General features: G+C 43.5%; 1 protein-coding gene and 1 pseudogene across 1 annotated transcript in view; both read right to left on the reverse strand.

Moving 5' to 3' along the window:
• Positions 1-17,090, reverse strand: part of EXTL3 (exostosin like glycosyltransferase 3) — a 52,625-nt gene that overhangs the window by 21,796 nt on the left and 13,739 nt on the right. The gene's annotated exons all lie outside the window — the stretch shown is intronic.
• Positions 14,970-15,305, reverse strand: LOC130480283 (acyl-CoA-binding protein-like; annotated as a pseudogene).

Raw genomic sequence — 17,090 nt, forward strand, 5'->3', positions numbered from 1 at the left:
GAAAATAAATGTTTTAAGGGCCAATATTAATGATATCTATACTGCGTATGGTTCTGGTTGCAGTCTCTAAAAAAGATATTACATAGCTGGAAAAAGTGCAGAAGAGGGCAACTAAGTTTTTTAAGGGCATGGAGCGTTCCAGAAAAGCTAAACAGTCTGGGGCTTATCAGGTTAGAGAAAAGACAGCTGCGGGCATCATGGAGGTTTATAAAATTATGCATGGAGTGGAGAAAGTGGGTAGAGAGAAGCTTCCCCCCCCCCTTTACGATCATACTGGAACTCAAGGGACCCATTGAAGTTGCTGGGCAACAGATTCAGGGTGGACGAAAGGAAATACTACTTTACTCAATCAGGGTTTAAATTGCGGAATTCACTGCAGGTGGCTGGAGTGATGTCCATGAGCACAGATGACTTGAAAAGGGGATCCAACAGGTTCACAGAAGATAGGTGCATCAACAGCAACTAACCACGGTGACTAAAGGGAATCTCCGCGGCGAGCCTCTGAACACCAGTAGTAGGAAGCGACATCAGGGCCTTGGCTTCCATGTGAGACAGGATGCTGGACTTGATAGACCACTGGTCTGATCTAGAATAGCATCTCTTATGCTCTTACAGAAGGCTACCACCTTCAGGGCCTGACTGACCCTACCTGCTGCTGGAAACAGATTACTGGACTAAATAAGCCTTGGTCTGCTCCAGCAGGGCTCAAAACAATGTAAGAACTGACCCAGAAACAGCTCCCACCCTTGGCCATACACACAGGATCATTCAAACTAAGCCCACCATGGCTTGTGACAATAAAAGCAAGCAAACACATGCACATGAATCGGAATGTGTTGGAAGCAAAATAGATAAGCAAACTGAAAGTCAAAAAAGGGCAGAATAAGCAGGACCTGCCTCCTTAAAACAAGGTCACAGAGTTTGCATTCTTCCCAAAGGAAAAAGATACAGATGCAAAAGAAAGTTCACGGGGAGGCCAAAGCCCCCAAGGGCTATGTTTGGACTGCAAATAACTCTCTTGTTCCTGGAGTCAGCAAACTAAAATCACGCTGTGGAGTGCAGAGCCTGGCCAACATCTCCTGCTTTTGGCCATTCACTCCTGTAACTTGTGATGAGACAGCAACACATGCCATGACAATGTGCTTCAAGAAAACATCCTTGAGTGCTTTGTTTTAAAATGCCCTTGCCCTTGGTTAAACTAGCTAGCTGACTGCTACACGGAAGCACAATGAAACAACAGCTCCAAGAATTTCCACTTGCCAGAAAACAGCCTGCAGTTCTAGTTAACGGAGAATCCTGGTGGAATGGCTATAAATATTATCAGTTTCTGATATTCACAGCCAAATAAAACTGTTGCCATATTAAGCCTTCTAACGCTTAATATGTACGGAAAGGCATCTTTAAGATTAACTTTATCACATATATGCACATGGGCCCAAAAGTGGTTGTTGCCTAGAGCCATGCTCTTCTCCCCCACCCCAAATATCTACAGTTATGGCTGAGCTACTGTGATATCATGGAATGATCAGAAACATTCTAACTGTCAGGTTGAAAGGGTCATTCACAAAAAACTGACAAGATTGGATCTTTCATTATCCCTCAAAATATCTGTTGGGCTAGATGTTTTTCACTCTGGCCAAGAGCAGGAGAAGCCGTGCGTTATTCTGGAGTGACACAGGGACTGAGGGTTAGAGAAACAAAGAAACAGAGAGGTTAAGGAGACGATGGGACAAAAGATTTAATTTTCCATAGTCATCTGAAATATTTATCTTTGCTTCCAAGTCTTGTTTCCTGCTATCTTGGATATGTTTTAGGATGAGATGAATCTGTCTGGGAGGAGGGAGATGACACAACAAAATTTTGGAAAACACTTTCATGTCCCTAGACTATTATCGCAATTTTTGGTTATTTTAGTGGAGGTTGCTTGAAAGGCCACAAAAGTGTTCAGTGTGTACAAGAGCATGTGCCTGTGCCCTAGTAACCCAGCTGAGCTAATGTTGTCCACTGTAGCAATAAAATCACATATGCACCTAATGTGCGTGAAATGAGCATTCTATCACACATTCGGTATAGTGTAGACATACAATAGGTTGGATCCCATCAAAAAGATCTGTGAGCTCAAGGGCGGGGGGGGGGGGGGACAGTTTTCACCATATAACCCTTCCTGTGGCAACCTTCCAACTTTCAAGTTTCAAAAATGTACAGATATTAAAATGACAGAGCACTCAGGTGCCACTGGAGGCGTTTAACTCAACAGCTCTAGGTTTAAAAACAAAACAGTTTAATGCATGTTATAGATTTACCTGTCATTTGTTTAGGAATCTGAGCTGTCCCTGACAATGGCTCTGAATAAAACCAGCCGTGGTGGTAAAATGAAAAGAAAGCCAGCCAAATCAATGCCCTGCTCCAGCTGGCCCCGTTACCACAGTGAGGTTCTACACTCCGGTTTTGAATTAAATGTCAACTCTAATTTGCTACCGGAAACATGGAAGCGCGCCTCTGCCCTTGGAGGGTTTTTGACAGATCAGCTCTGTGGGCTGCATTTAACTTCTGCCAATGCCCTCAGAAGCCAGGACTCCTCTCATTGAAAAATAACAGAAACATGGAACTGCAAGCTTTACCTTGTTAGCAAATCAACAGTAATTGGATACTTCCGCCGGAATATTAGAATGTGCAGAGGCCTTTGGGAACCATACTGGAATGCTCATGTCCTTTTATGGCTGCAATATGGACACTGCATCTGTGAAAACTGCAATATATTTCATAGAAGTGCTAAGAATTAGAAACTACGTCCTGAACCAGATTGCTCGGTCAGGACTGGATTGCGATGCAGAACCACTCTTTGAGAAACTTGCAGCCAAAGATCTGGCTTATTATTTCAGACCAATTATTTATTTAAAATGTTTATATCCCAGCTTATTGTCTTAGACTCAAGGCAGCTAACGCCACAATAGACAACCCCTTGTACACAAAACAGCAGCCCATCAACAAGAGGAAAAAACCCCAATGTGTAGATTACAAACACAACCAAATCTTCCAAAACAGGATTACCAAATGCCCCCTGAAATAAAAACCATCTTGTGCCTCTTCCTCAGGGCTGTGGAGTGATGGGTGCTCTCTTCACCCACGTTGCTGGGCATTTCAGAGGACTGGATCTACTACAGATAATGCTCATGACATTACTGTTGCCATATGGACAATCCTAAGAGAGGGCAATGTAAGGAAAAGGCTGCTTGAAGAATGTAGCGGGCACGTGCAAGTGGATCAGGAGATGCAGTTTGATAAGCAAAATTCATTTTCCCTTTTCTGCCTTTGGCTTCCCTGGTCAGCTACTCCAGTCTCAAAAGCTCCCTTACCAATCTGTTTCTTCACTGTCTCACAGCTGTTCCTATCCACTAGCAAGTATGTTTTGGACCTTTAGGTTTCCATACACTGATCACACCCAAGTTAGATTACTATAACATACTCAGTGTGGGGCTGCCTTTGAAAATGTTATGGAAACTTCAGTTGGTCCAAAATGTGACAGCCAGGCTATGGTCAGGGGTTGGTTATAAGGAGAGTATCAACCCTCTGCTGAAAGATGTGCACTGGCTACCCATCTGTTTCAGGGCCCAATTCATAGTGCTGGTTCTTACCCCCAAGGCCTTAAACAGCCTGGGACCAGAGTACCTGAAGGACGGTCTCCTTCTGTACTATCCAGCTCACCACTTAAGATCTGCCTCTCAAGCCCTACTTTCTGTGCCCCCATCTTCAGAAGTGAGGGTAATGGCAACTAGAGACAGGGCTTTTTTCTCTGGTGGCATCTCACATCTGGACCGCCCTCCCCCTTGATGCCAACCTGATGCCTACTTTACTTCCTTTTAGGCGCAAAGCCAAAACACATCTTTTAACCTAGGCTTTCAATTAAGGACTTTATCCTACCAGCTTTTTAAATGGTCTGTTTCTGTTTTATGGATAGTTTTTATTCTACTTATGACCAATGGCTTGTTTTTAATGGCATCTTTTTATATAATAGCATCTTTTTTTTAAAAGGCTAATGCGATCTTGGGACATTAACAGAGGCATAACATCCAAATTGCAAGATGTCACAGTCCTGCTGTACACTGCATTGGTCAGGCCGCACCCGGAGTACTGTGTGCAGTTCTGGAGGCCTCACTTCAAAAAGGATGTGGACAGAATGGAGTGGGTGCAGAAGAGAGTGATGAAGATCCTACGCGGAAAGGCTGAGGGACTTGGGAATGTTTAGTCTGGAAAAGAGAAGGTTGAGGGGGGAACATGATTGCTCTCTTTAAGTACTTGAAGGGCTGTCACTTAGAGGAGGGCAGGAACTGTTCCTGTTGGCAGCAGAGGACAGGACACGCAATAATGGATTTAAATTACAGGTGGAAAGGTACTGGTTGGATATTAGGGGGAAATGTTTTACAGCAAGAGTTGTTCAGCAGTGGAATTGACTACCTAGGGAGGTGGTGAGCTCCCCCTCACTGGCAGTATTTAAGCAGCAGCTGGACAAATACATGTCAGAGATGCTCTAGGGCTAGGCTGGCTGATCCTGCATTGAGTAGGGGGTTGGACTAGATGGCCTGTATGGCCCCTTCCAACTCTATGATTTTATGATTCTATGTTGTTAGGTTGTTTTAATAAGCTGCCTCAAGTAGCACTCTGAAGAAGTGACATGGAAATATCCTAATAAATAAATACCCAGGAGCTGCACTATTTGTCAATACTCCTTCTGACCACCACCACCCTGCCCCAATTACCCATGAAATTCTAGGACATCAGAACACTATTTGAAACATCTTAGCACAAACTGCTCCTGTTATGGAGGTCTGCAAACACTGGGAGCCCCTCTGTTCTAAAGGGGATGAAACTTCAGAGGGGATAAGTAAGTAATCTAAGGTTAACAAGCAACCTGCATGAGATCTCTTTTTTTTTTTTAAATAGATTTTATTGGATTTTATACTAAAAATTTTCCATCGCATTAAACAACATCTATGACAATATAAAATTTCAATTCTAACCTAAAGTTGTTATAGTTCCATAACATATAATAAAGAAAAAAAAAGAAAAAAAAAAGAAATGAAAAATTTTGACTTCCCCTTCACCTCTATCTTCCTCTTAATAAAAAGTTCATCTCGTCGTAGTTAATCTAATCTTAATAAACTGTCAATATCCTGTATAAAAAAAAACCATAATCTGTTAGTAAATATAATTATGCTTATTCATTATAAAAAAACCCCAATAATAATCCTCTGGATCAGATTAGAAAATATTCTTCCATTCTTCCCTATTTTAACTCATATTCACAATACTGCATCCACGCCTCCCATTCCCCCAGAAACCGAACGTCATTTTCTTCATTTAGAATAGCTATGAGTTTTGCCATTTCTGCCACTTCAAACATTTTAACAATCCAGTCTTTTTTCTCAAGAATTTCTAGCCCTTTATTCCCAAAATGATGTCTTAATCTTAATTCCACTACATCATTAATAGCCATGCCACCCGTCCACACTATCAAAGCCTTTGGATCCAGCAATCATGTTTAAATCAATCCTTTAACCATGGTCTAATACTTCCTTCTGTAACTGAAATAGACCAGTCAGGTATGGGAACAGGATTTCTTTGTTCTCTCTCATTTCCTCAGACAGGATACGTATCCAAAAATAACTCTTTCTGGGCTTCATCTCCATCGTGGCTTCAATCTGTATTCCTTGACCTGCTCTCTTCTTCCTTATATCCACACGTCGTTCCATGACTTTTTTAAATGAAAAGTCTATTTCTTGTATGTCTGATCTTTTTATCGCCGGCTGGTTGCTTTCTTGAACATCTGTCTTCTTCTTTGTATCCTTATATTCTTCCATGACTTTTTGGGCAGAAGAGTCCATTGCTTGTATGTCTGTATTTGTGGTCATCGTTTGAATTTTCAAGACTTTTATGTCTTCTATAACCAGATCCAACTTCTGATTGCCTACCTGTGATGATTGGTCAAGAGTCGTCATCATTGAAATCAGTTGAGCCATCTGTGTTGAAATCTGTTTTAATTGTTTAATTGTCGCCTCAGAATGTTTAGCAAGCATGTCCTGTATTTTTTTTTCCATGTTTGAATTCTGTAAAATTCCCTTTGATTTCATAGGGGCAGGGCTATGTATTAAGCCAAAAGAAGCTGGTAAAATACATGTCCACAGACAGGGCCTTTAAAGTTCTAATTAAAAGATAATAATTCAAACATCAGCCTTATAATTTTTTCGGGTTGAAAAGAGTCGAAATTGGCTCTAGAATTGCATTTTAAAGTTTTGAAATACCAGTGAGTTTTTTCGGTCGCTCTAGGTCGGGCTGATCAGGAAGTATACAGGAAGTTGCTAGTGCTGTGGACCTTCTACCGCCTCTTCTCGATGGTCGTTCCTTCAGGAATGATTTCCAAGTAACTCGAGTGCGACGCGTAATCGGTCCTACAACTACTTCCTGTTATTTTAGTTCCGATGATAGATAGGTTGTTATAGAGGGTCTTCCGTTCCAGGCGCTCCCTTACTGCAAACGTGGCAGGATATTCTTCGCCGGAAAATCAGGAAGAAAAATCACCCTCCCCTTCCCTTGGACCCATTGGTGATAGTTCTTGTCAATCAAAAAGTATCCTTCCGACTCTTTATTATGGTTTAGGCTGATCGGATTGATAAGGCTCCTGTCGCTAATCCCGATGGCTAACTCAGATCAAACTTTTTCAGTTCAGATTAAGGAGGAGTGGGGGTCCCAGAAATATTCTTATCAGCCCCCCGTCTGTTCAAGTTTCCAGTAAGTAGACGAAGAGTTCTTTTGTACTCACTTGGGTGTCAAGAGGTGAGGTTCTTTTCTTTATGTAGTCCTTATGTTGGTATTAAGGTGGTGGAGGGTAGAGCTTGATGCCTAAGTTGCGTTTTGGCGATGTCTTTCCCTAATGCCCTCGCAGGACCGGCGTCCAGGACTCCGAGGGGCTTAAAAAGCCCCCTCAGAGTACCTAGGAGGTCAAACCACGTTTGCGGGCTGCAGGGAATTCCTGCTTTCCAACCCACTTGCAAGGGTCGGATTGGGGTATCTATGTACCCCAGAAATAACGCAAACTTGGATTTCTCCCAGGACAACCTGGGGAAATGGAGTGCTCTCCCCAGCAGCACCACCGGAAGTCAACCTGCATGAGATCTCAAAAGAAGAAAAGTTGGTTTTTATACCCTGCTTTTCTCTACTGTGATGACTCTCAAAGTGGCTTAAAATCGACTTCCCTCCCCCCTCCAACAGGCACATTGTGAGGGCCTATCCCATTCTAACCACTACACCTTAATCCATTTTCCCCTCTAGTTGACTAACAACCAGCTTCTTCTTATTCTTGACACTTATCTCCCAGTGCATGCAGAAGGACCCTCTTCCTACGTCTTCCATTGGGGAGGGGCTCACTATTGGGGCCGTAAGTATAGTCTCAAAATACATACACACTCGATATCTGTGCACACAGGAGGCAGTTGTCACTATGGGTTTTTGCCAGCCAGGTAATGAACTAGCAAGAAGCAGCTTTTATAAGTACACAGTGTAAACTGGAAACTTTCCAAGCTATGGCTGTACCCTGAGGGAACGCAGAAGGTCAGAGAGGACCCACAAGGAACGGATCAGAGTTTCTTAAATGGGATGCCACAGCACTGGAAAAGGTACAAAACACAGCAACCAAAATGAGGGGGAAATTGGAGGAAAGGCAAGAGGGGTCTGGAACTTTTCAAATGAGGGGGGGGGGACTAAGGGAAGGATATGCCAGAGGTTTAAATTTTTTAAAATACTATGAAGAGAACAGGGCAGTTCTTTTCTCTCTCTCTCGTAATCATGAAACTGTGAGCAATCAAATTAAATTCACCAGCAACTGGCTCAGATCAGAAAAACAGAAGATCCAATTTCCATATAACGCATATCATCATCCATTGCCACAGGACAAGGTGATGGATCCTTAGCTTGGATGGCTTTAAAAAGACGGAGACACATTCAAGGAGGAAAGAGCTATCTGGCTAGCAGGCCATGACAGGTAAATGGAACTTACATCTTCAGAGGCAGAGTACCTCTGAATACCAGATGCTATGGAGGGGAAAGATGCGACAGGGAAAGGGCTTCTGCCTTCATTCCCAACTCGTTGGCATCCCAGAGGCACCTGGCTGCCCACAGTTGGAAACACATATCTGTACCAGACAGACTCCTGAGCTGATCCAGCAGGACTCTTCAATTTCATTTTCAAAAAATCCTGCAGAGTTTCTTGGAGGTGAAAGGTTTATCTGGAGCTTTAAGAACCTGCCAGAATGATTAATCTACTAGCGAATTGCTCAGCAAATGGTAAGAGTGTCTTAATTCTGCAGCAGGGTCCATTTTACCACTGCCAGCTGGGAATTTTCAAACATGCAAATGGATGAGGGAGAAAAGAAGAATGCAGAGAGAGATTAGTTTACAGGCAGCCGATGTCACAATTTCCTTAACTGCTGCTTCTGTCTCCTGTTTTGATGTTTAACTTACTTTTAACATTTTAACTGCTTGTATTTTTATGCTGTTTTGACAATGCTGTGAGCTGCCTTAAACATATTTTATGGAAAGTGTGGCAATCACATATTTTAAATAACCAAATCTGTGCATTGAGATTTCTTATTGCTGATCCTTGGGGGAACAGAGTATTCGAGGTAGGGGAGTCTCCCTCCCTGGTTAAAAGTGCCAGCTTCCCCAAACGCAATCTACCATCTTCCTGCCCTTTCTTTTCAGATATTTCTTCTTCTGCTCATGGGCAGTGAATTGTTTTGGAGGGTGGCAGACAGATGCAGTCATTCAGAGACATCTGGAAGATAATTACAGAAGTTTTAAATTTGCAGTCCTCAGTATCTCCAAATGCTTACACGCCCCCATTCAAAGACAAGTTTTTGGGTGTGCATTACTAGTTTAGTTGTTTGCGTCAGAGGGTGTATTTCTGAGTTCTCTGTGCAATTAGTAAACTATGGCAGATGCAACGTGCAACCAGTTCTTCAAAATAGACGGTGCAGCAAAGTTGCCACTTAAATTGCCCTGGTGCTCATGACTGGAAAGCCACTGACTTTGAGCAGAGCTGTTTAGTTTTGCAAGAACTAAAATCTCCTCGGTCCAGTATATTTTAAATAAAAATCAACCACGCATAAGTCTAAAGCAGCATCCAGACATCATGGCAAACCTCTCTCTGTTCGTTTGTGGGCTTCCTAGAGGCACCTGGTTGGCCACTGTATGAACAGACTGCTGGACTCGATGGGCCTTGGTCTGATTCAGCATGGCTTTTTTATGTTTGTGACAGGCATGAGCATGCCCTATTTCCATGCTCCTCCTTCTCTCCTGTCCTTCAATCAAACTCTATTTGCTGTGACATCTGAATGATTTGTGTTAAGGGATCTTGAATAAAAACATACTATGCTGGATCAAATCAAGGCTTGACTGGTCCAGTTCCTGCACTGAATCCCAGAAGCCAGTGGTCCATCTGTAGTTGCCTCTCTACCTTCTGCCCATCCTGCCATAAGAGGCTGCATTGCTCAGCACAGGCCAGCAGAGGGGTGTACAATGCAGATTTCCAGTATCATGTTTAAACAGAGAAGCTCCGCAGGAGGTAGCTTTGTTAAATTGCCTCAGAAAGCACACAAATGAAGTTTTCAGGCATCTTTAAAAACAAGCAGATTTCCTGCAGCAGAGATTTTTGTAGACGGGACTCCACTTCACCAAATGATGCAGTAGTCATTCAGGTTCCCGCAAGACGCCTTTTTCATTTAAGCAAAGAAAGTGGTGGCATGTTACCTCTCAGGAGACGAAAGAAAATACACCGGCAAGATTCTAGATACGGGAAAAGTCCTAGAAATTCTAGGAAGGCCTATCACAAATGGCAGTGCAAAAGCCCCCACTGTTGCTGCTCTCAGATCACTGCAATTACAGTGTAACCTTGTCCAGGATCCACCCCTTTTCTTTCTGTGTAAGCCTGTCATGGTCCTCTCCCGTCTATTTGAATGCTTCTGCCAAACTCATCTGCGTCTGTCCTCTTGCTTTGATCACAGCAACATGGCCCCTGAAGCCATTCAACCTGTCCCCCCTCCCCCACCTTGTTTCCCTTTATCATTTCCGTGCCCTTTCAATGTGGAAGGCAAATAAACAGGACGACTGCCGGCAATAAATAAATCAGGCTCACATAACACTTGTGACCCACCAAGCTGCACGCAGCCCACCAGTGGCTCAAATAGCTTCACGGCTTCCCAAAAAAGGAAAGGGCAACCCTCTAAAGAAAGGTCTGCAAGGAAGCTGACTCTCAGACAGAGTAATGTTCTGACAAATTAAGCACATCTTCCGCAAACACCACGTTTTTTGTGGGCGTTTGCAGCAGCAATGGAAGGTGGTATGTTCAGACAGTATATTGACACTGCTACTTAAACTACCATTAATGGCTGTGGAACGCCCTCCCTCATTTGGCTCATCTAGGAGGCTTTGGGGTCTTCTGCTTTTCAACCAAGGGCTCAGGCTCAGAGCATTCAGAAAGAGTGCAGCACAATGCTTTTACTCGCATTTGACTTTGCACTATTGCTCAGGGCTACTCCGTCTGATTTGAGGAGGTGGGAGCAGGCAGAAGCGGGCAGTTTTGCGGGAGGCAGAGGTCTGCACCACTAGCAGTCAGATGGTGGCAGAAGACAGCCTCCTTGCCAGGGCCACCGGGATCCCTTCGCTGACTTCCAGAGAAATAACAGCAGCTTGTGGGCAAGAAAAGGAAACAGGAAATGGGTACAGCTGTGGGGAGCTGCTGATAAGAAGCAGCGGAAGGGAGAGACCAAGGAAGAACCCCCTGCAGCTTTGCTTTGAACTGAAGCAAGACAGTGAGGATGAAAACAACAAAGCGTCCTTGCCAATTTTCTTCCTTCCTTTTGAAACCACAAGGAACCACCACTGCAGTAACTAGGACAGTAGATGTCAGCCCCCATGCACCCCCAAAACTGAACTGCTTCCTACATATCCTGGAATCCACCTCTTCCGTTATGAACAGCTTAAGCGCTAAATATTTCTGTCCCCGATGCAAAACGGGCTGTGTTACACAGGGGTAAGATATAGGCACATTCCCTCCTCCAACTTCTCCCCCTTTGCGGAATATCAGTTCCCCAGCATCTTGCATACGAGAGAAGTCATTTTAATCTTATAACTGAAGGCCTTGGAATGACGGATTCACAAACGAATACAGAGCATTCTCAGGGCTTGTAGCTGAGCTAGTTTACGCTCAGGAAGTCTCAGCTTTCAGGACCAAAAACTGGGGCATCATTGGTCACAACATTCTAACAGCGCAGAGTGAAGGTGTCTGCACAGAAGGTTGAAAAACTACAGCCTTCACAAAGGAAGTGAAAAGGCAGTTTTGGCAGGTAAGGCTAAACCATAGTTAACACATTAGGGGTGGGCCGATAAAGCTGCCTTATACTGAATTAGATTACTGTTCCACCCAGCTCGGTATCGTCTAAGCTGACTAAGCATAGCAAAGAAAGGTCTTTTGAACACTTGGTACCCAAGAGTGAACCTGGGACCTTCTTACATGTAAACCAGGTGCTCTGTGTGGTGTAATGGTTAAGAGCGGTGGTTTGGAGCAGTGGAGAATCGGGTTTGATTCCCTACTCCTCCACATGAGCGGCGGAGGCTAATCTGGTGAACTGGATTTGTTTCTGCACTCCTACGCACGAAGCCAGCTGGGTGACCTTGGGCAAGTCACAGCTCCGTTAGAGCTCTCTGAGCCCCACCTACCTCACAGGGTGTCTATTGTGGGGAGGGAGAGGGGGAGGGGATTGTAAGCCGGTTTGAGTCTCCCTTAATCGGTAGAGAAAGTCGGCATATAAAAACCAACTCTCCTTCTTCTCTGCCACTGAGCCACAGCCTCTCCCCAGTGACTGTGTCCTCCCACCATCCCCTTGCCTCGATGAAGCATGTTGATGGAGCATCCTGTTTCACATGAAGAGGCATGCTTTTAAATTCATGTTTCTGAACTAAGCTCACTCTTAGATCAACAGCCCGCTCTCTCTTTCTTTTTTTCCTGCCAATCCTCTTCTTGGTTTTGTCTGTCCATTCTAGCACCAGGAGAAAATCTCTGATTCCAGCAAAAAATAAAAATAAAAGTTGTTACAAATAACTTTCAAAGCAGACTAAGATCAAAGCTGTCATTAAGTTACAGTCAAATAAGCTGGCTCAAGAATTTAGAACTCAAGCCCTTCTCCTTCTCTGCTCTTCATTCTTAAGAATCACCTTTCTATTATGCATATTTTGCAAAAGCAAACCCTCTCAAAAGACACTGAGGATCTCGAGTGATTCCATCACATTGCATCTACATAAGAGATAATTTCTAATTCTGCAGCGCTCTCAGAACACGCTGCCTCCTGCTTGCTTCTGTGACCTGGCTGTGATGAAGGCAGCAGCTTCTGAACTCTGATCGACAGCAGCGGTTAAGAGGTCGCCGGCCACAATGCTCTATTTAAAACATGATGACCATTCAAACAATCCCACGAGGGTTGGCAGGCCAAACTCCCTTCAAGAAAGGAGACAGGGAACTGTCTAGCAACCCGCCATTCCTATGGCCATCCACAAAACTCCAGGAAGACTGCATCTTTTCTTGCAACAGACTAGGTGAATGACCACCCTGCTGTTTTAATGAACAAGAGACTCCTTCAGTGTTTTTGGTACTGCATCTTCCATCAGAATTTCTGCTTGGCTGCGGGGTGTCTAATCACGCTCAATTTCCACGGCAGCAGTAAAAACAAAACCTCCGGCATACACAATTATGTTTCAATGTGTGAAATGGGTACCATTGCTACCGACTTAAACACATCAAATGTATTTTTGCTCATGGCAATGCCAAATGCTTTAAACCCACATGTTCTATAGGCTCTCTCAGAAATGGCACGCTGAGAAATTACAACTGACTTTTCAGCAGCTAAACAGAGAGAACTGAAAAACTCAGATTTCAAAATTTCAGGCTCTGAATTTCCATACCACCTTGGACTGTGTTCTTCCTCAATTCTCACTCGTCTGCAAGTATGAGAACCAGGTTCAAGGATTCACTGAAAACTTAAGAACATGGGGAGGGGGCTAGGTAATTCTCTCATCCTAATCAAATCCACACCGTTGTTCTGGAAATAAAAAGTAAGTTGCTTGCTGATATGAGGTACAGACTTTAAGAGTACCCACAACAATAAGCTAAATGATTAATTCCAGGCTCTCCCAGGACACCTTCACACTTCGGGTAGCAGCAGGTAGCAAATAGGACTGCTGTATGTACGCTGGTGATTCCAATCACAAAACACGCAAAGTGGGGATGATGTATGCATGACTTTAAGGACCCATGTGCACCTCTCCGGCAGAGCCTGATCAGATGACGGCTGTGTCATTAGTGCAGTGAGAAGCCCCGCTGAAATGTGCCTGTTATGTAAAGTGCAGAGTTACCTTTGCACAGGGCATTCCTATTTGAACATTAGAAAAGTGCAAGAGTCCAGTAGCACCTTAAAGACTAACAAAATTTCTGGTAGGGTATGAGCTTTCGTGAGCCACAGCTCACTTCTTCAGATACCTTCAGGTACCTGAAGAAGAGAGCTGTGACTCACAAAACCTCATACCCTACCAGAAATTCTGCTAATCTTTAAGGTGCTACTGGACTCTTGCACTTTTCTACTGCTACAGATAGACTAACACGGCTTCCCATTGTGATCTATTTGAACACTGTGAACTCAGAGCACCCTGGATGGATCCTATACCTTTAAACCCTGCACATTTTTTCCCTTGTTAGTCGTGCGTGCGTGTCTCATCTCGCACAAAGAGTTCTGTGCAAAAGATGGCTTCTGAAGTTTGGTTGCTTCCAAATAAAAGCTACTTTACTGTCGCTGTTCAGACTTTCAGTTATCCCAGCACAATTGTGAAACAAGCACAATTTGCTGCTCTGAAAATTATGGACTAGGACACTTGGGAGTAAATAGGCAGTTTGGGGGGACAGAGCACGCAGAGGGGAATACAGATTATTTTCCAGGTAGGCTGTTGCCACGCTAGCCTGAACATACCCAGCTGGGTACTAATGGCTTGGACAAACATAACGAGGCAATAGCACAGCCATTATATATTAATGCAACAGAAAAACCAAAAACGGGGGAAAGCAGCTCTTTCTAATTGCAAAGCTCTTTAGAGTTCTTTCAGATCTAAAGTGTTAGAAAAAAAAGTCCACATTCTCTCAAAAGGACTCATTTTGAAACGGATATGCAAGATAAACACCTAGAACTCTTGCCAGCACTCCGACCCTCCCCAGAGTATCCTACTGATTTAAGCTTTGGAATAAAGTTTCCAGTGATGGAAGCACACTAGTATTCATCGTGGTACCTTAAATCAGCATTTCATTTTCTTCTTTAAAGGCACAGAAGAAGGTAAATGGAAGGGATCCATTTGTCTTCCACTGAAATATCAGAGGTCAGTGGAATCGACTGGAACTTTGCTGCAGATCTAGTAAGACAGACAGTTTTCTCCACCTTCACCCTGGCAAATAACCTATACACACAACTCTTGACGTCCTATCACTGAACAAATTTAACCCCTGTCCCACCCCTGGTGTGTTTGCAGGGCACTGAAATACGGTAGCTCCCCCCTTCTTTCTGCTTAGACTCGAAGATTTTCCTATCTTTTAAAATGTATTTAAAATATTTAGAAGCCCACTTTTCTCCCACCATTTAAGACCCAAGTCTTCAATGACAGCTGCCCTGAAGCAGGCCAGATAACTGTTTGTTAGACACAGTTAGTTTTTGTCGGATTGTTTTATTTTTCATGAACTTGGTAGTTTTATTTTATAAACCATTAGAGGTCCACAGAGCAAACCATTTGCACAACTGTTTACTCTGAAGCGGCATCACTGTTTGGCACTGTGGTAGTGGGTAGTACAACATTTACTTATCCACAGTATCAGCAGCGTATATGAGTTCATTGCATTCTGTATTTGCTCTTCAGTTCTTCGATTTTTGCTATATATGCTTTCCTTGCATCTTCTCGGGACATTCCTTTCAACGCATTCCAGGCATCCTACTTGGCTTTGCCTTTGATGTCAAGCATCCCAGGACAGTCTGTATTTACATCTCCAATAAGTAGCCTGTTTGAAGTGGCTATAGATACCCAGCATCTCTTGGTCAGTTGGTTGAGCCTTCAGCTTTTTTACCTCTTCAGCAGCTTTATCGAATTCTGCCTGGGTCATGATTAAAGCGGCGCCTGATCCTCTTTGCAGCAGTCCAAGAACACTGTGACGCCTTCCAACGTAGCACTTTTACCCCCTGATCGTTGTGTTTTTTTAAATCCAGCTATACCAGTAACTGTCAAAGCAACTCGTGGCAATGAATCCGCTAAGTCTGTGAGTTGTATGAAGATGCAACTTGATAATGAACTGTTGAGAATAGCCAGAGACATGGAGACGTGTAATGTTTTGCAGAGGTACCTTTCTGTTCCCTTTGCTACTTGAGCATTTACTTTACCTGCAAGGCTGAATCACATGCATACAAAATGTAGACCTCTCCGCATAATATCCGCAAGGCATCTTTAGTGTGTTTGTACAACAGAATGCAGATTAGCATGCACACACACCCCTGAGACACTTATTGAAAGCAACAGAAAACGTGAGCCTTGGGGTGAAAAGGTAGTTTATGCCTCAGCAGTGACTGAAATGCTTCACCCTGCCGTGCCCATAGTAGTTGTGAGAGACCGCTCAGGAGTGGAGAATGTTTTTTTTAAATGTGAAGGCTTGCAGCAGCAGGCTGAATATTCATGGCTACGGGGTTTAATAAGAGATGCTAGACTGACTTTCTCCTGCAGGGACCCAAACTCTGCAAAAACACTAACCCCAAGGATTCTGCAGGTGGGCAAATTAATTCAAATTTTATGGAAAGAATCCCAGAGGAACACCTTCTACTGTGAATATACAGATGTACACTCATCCATTCAATGTGTAATAAAAAGGCTTTTCCTGCTTGTAACTCGTCACGCACAAGCAACTGCCAAAAAATAAAATAATTCCAGATGGGGATATGCAAATAGAAACCCAGCCGGTTCTTAGTGGCTGCAACTGCATTTTATGGGGCAAAGCAAATCCTGCCCTCCTTCCTTGGGCAAAACTGCCACTCAGACTGACACCCCCCCCCCTAAAGAAGCTATGACTTGACAACACTTTGCACCACCTTCACCTGCAGAAACCTGGTAATCCTGTGCTTGACCAATTACCAAGTTTTGCTTGAAAGTGCATTTCTGTGAAACTACAAGGAAGTACCCTTTGTGATTTCATACAATGCCATAAACACACACAACACTGTAACTTGCCAATATAAGCAAGGAAAGACGTGTCTCTAGGAGCTTTATGATCTCAGAGTAATCCCCCCACTCCTACCCCGAGAAGTGCAATGTGTTTCTCAGCAAGCGCTGCATTCTCAGTAGGGTCCTTGCAATAAACAAAGCCTTTCATCTACCCATCTGTCACAATGGTTGGCATCTTCCTGTTATATATTGATGTTTCTCTGGGTACTGATGGTTTGCTGGGTGCAGCACAAAACCAGGAAGGGCTGGTTTTCATTCAGATGCATCAACTTTCCCCATAGATGGAAGGCTCTTCACATAGGGCATCATCCAAGATGCTACTCCTCTCTGTAGTTTGAAGTGGTGCAGTACTTCTGCGAGCGTTGCATATTTTTTATCTTGTCTTTGCCACTGTTCTTATCTTTGTATATTTTTATGATGTCCATTGGGATTGGAGGGGAGGGGGAAGAATAAGCTACCTTGTAGATATTTATATAGAGAGGGGGAGTATAAATATTTTTTTAAAAAAATGTTTGCCTCAGACCCAAACTCCAAGAGGGAATGAGGAGGAGGGAGAGAGAGAAAAGAAAGTGCTTTGATTGGTCACTGTCACAGCATCTTTAGCAGCAATGGATTCTTCTAGGGGTGGTATTGGCTTCTCAAGAAAAATCACATCAATGGCCCATTTTTTAAATACTTCAAATTTGAATTTATTAGTTTAGAAAAAAAATATGATGTCTCTCCAAGAACCTGCCTAAGATGCCTTA

Source organism: Euleptes europaea, chromosome 7 (genome assembly GCF_029931775.1).
Source record: "Euleptes europaea isolate rEulEur1 chromosome 7, rEulEur1.hap1, whole genome shotgun sequence".
NCBI lineage: Eukaryota > Metazoa > Chordata > Lepidosauria > Squamata > Sphaerodactylidae > Euleptes > Euleptes europaea.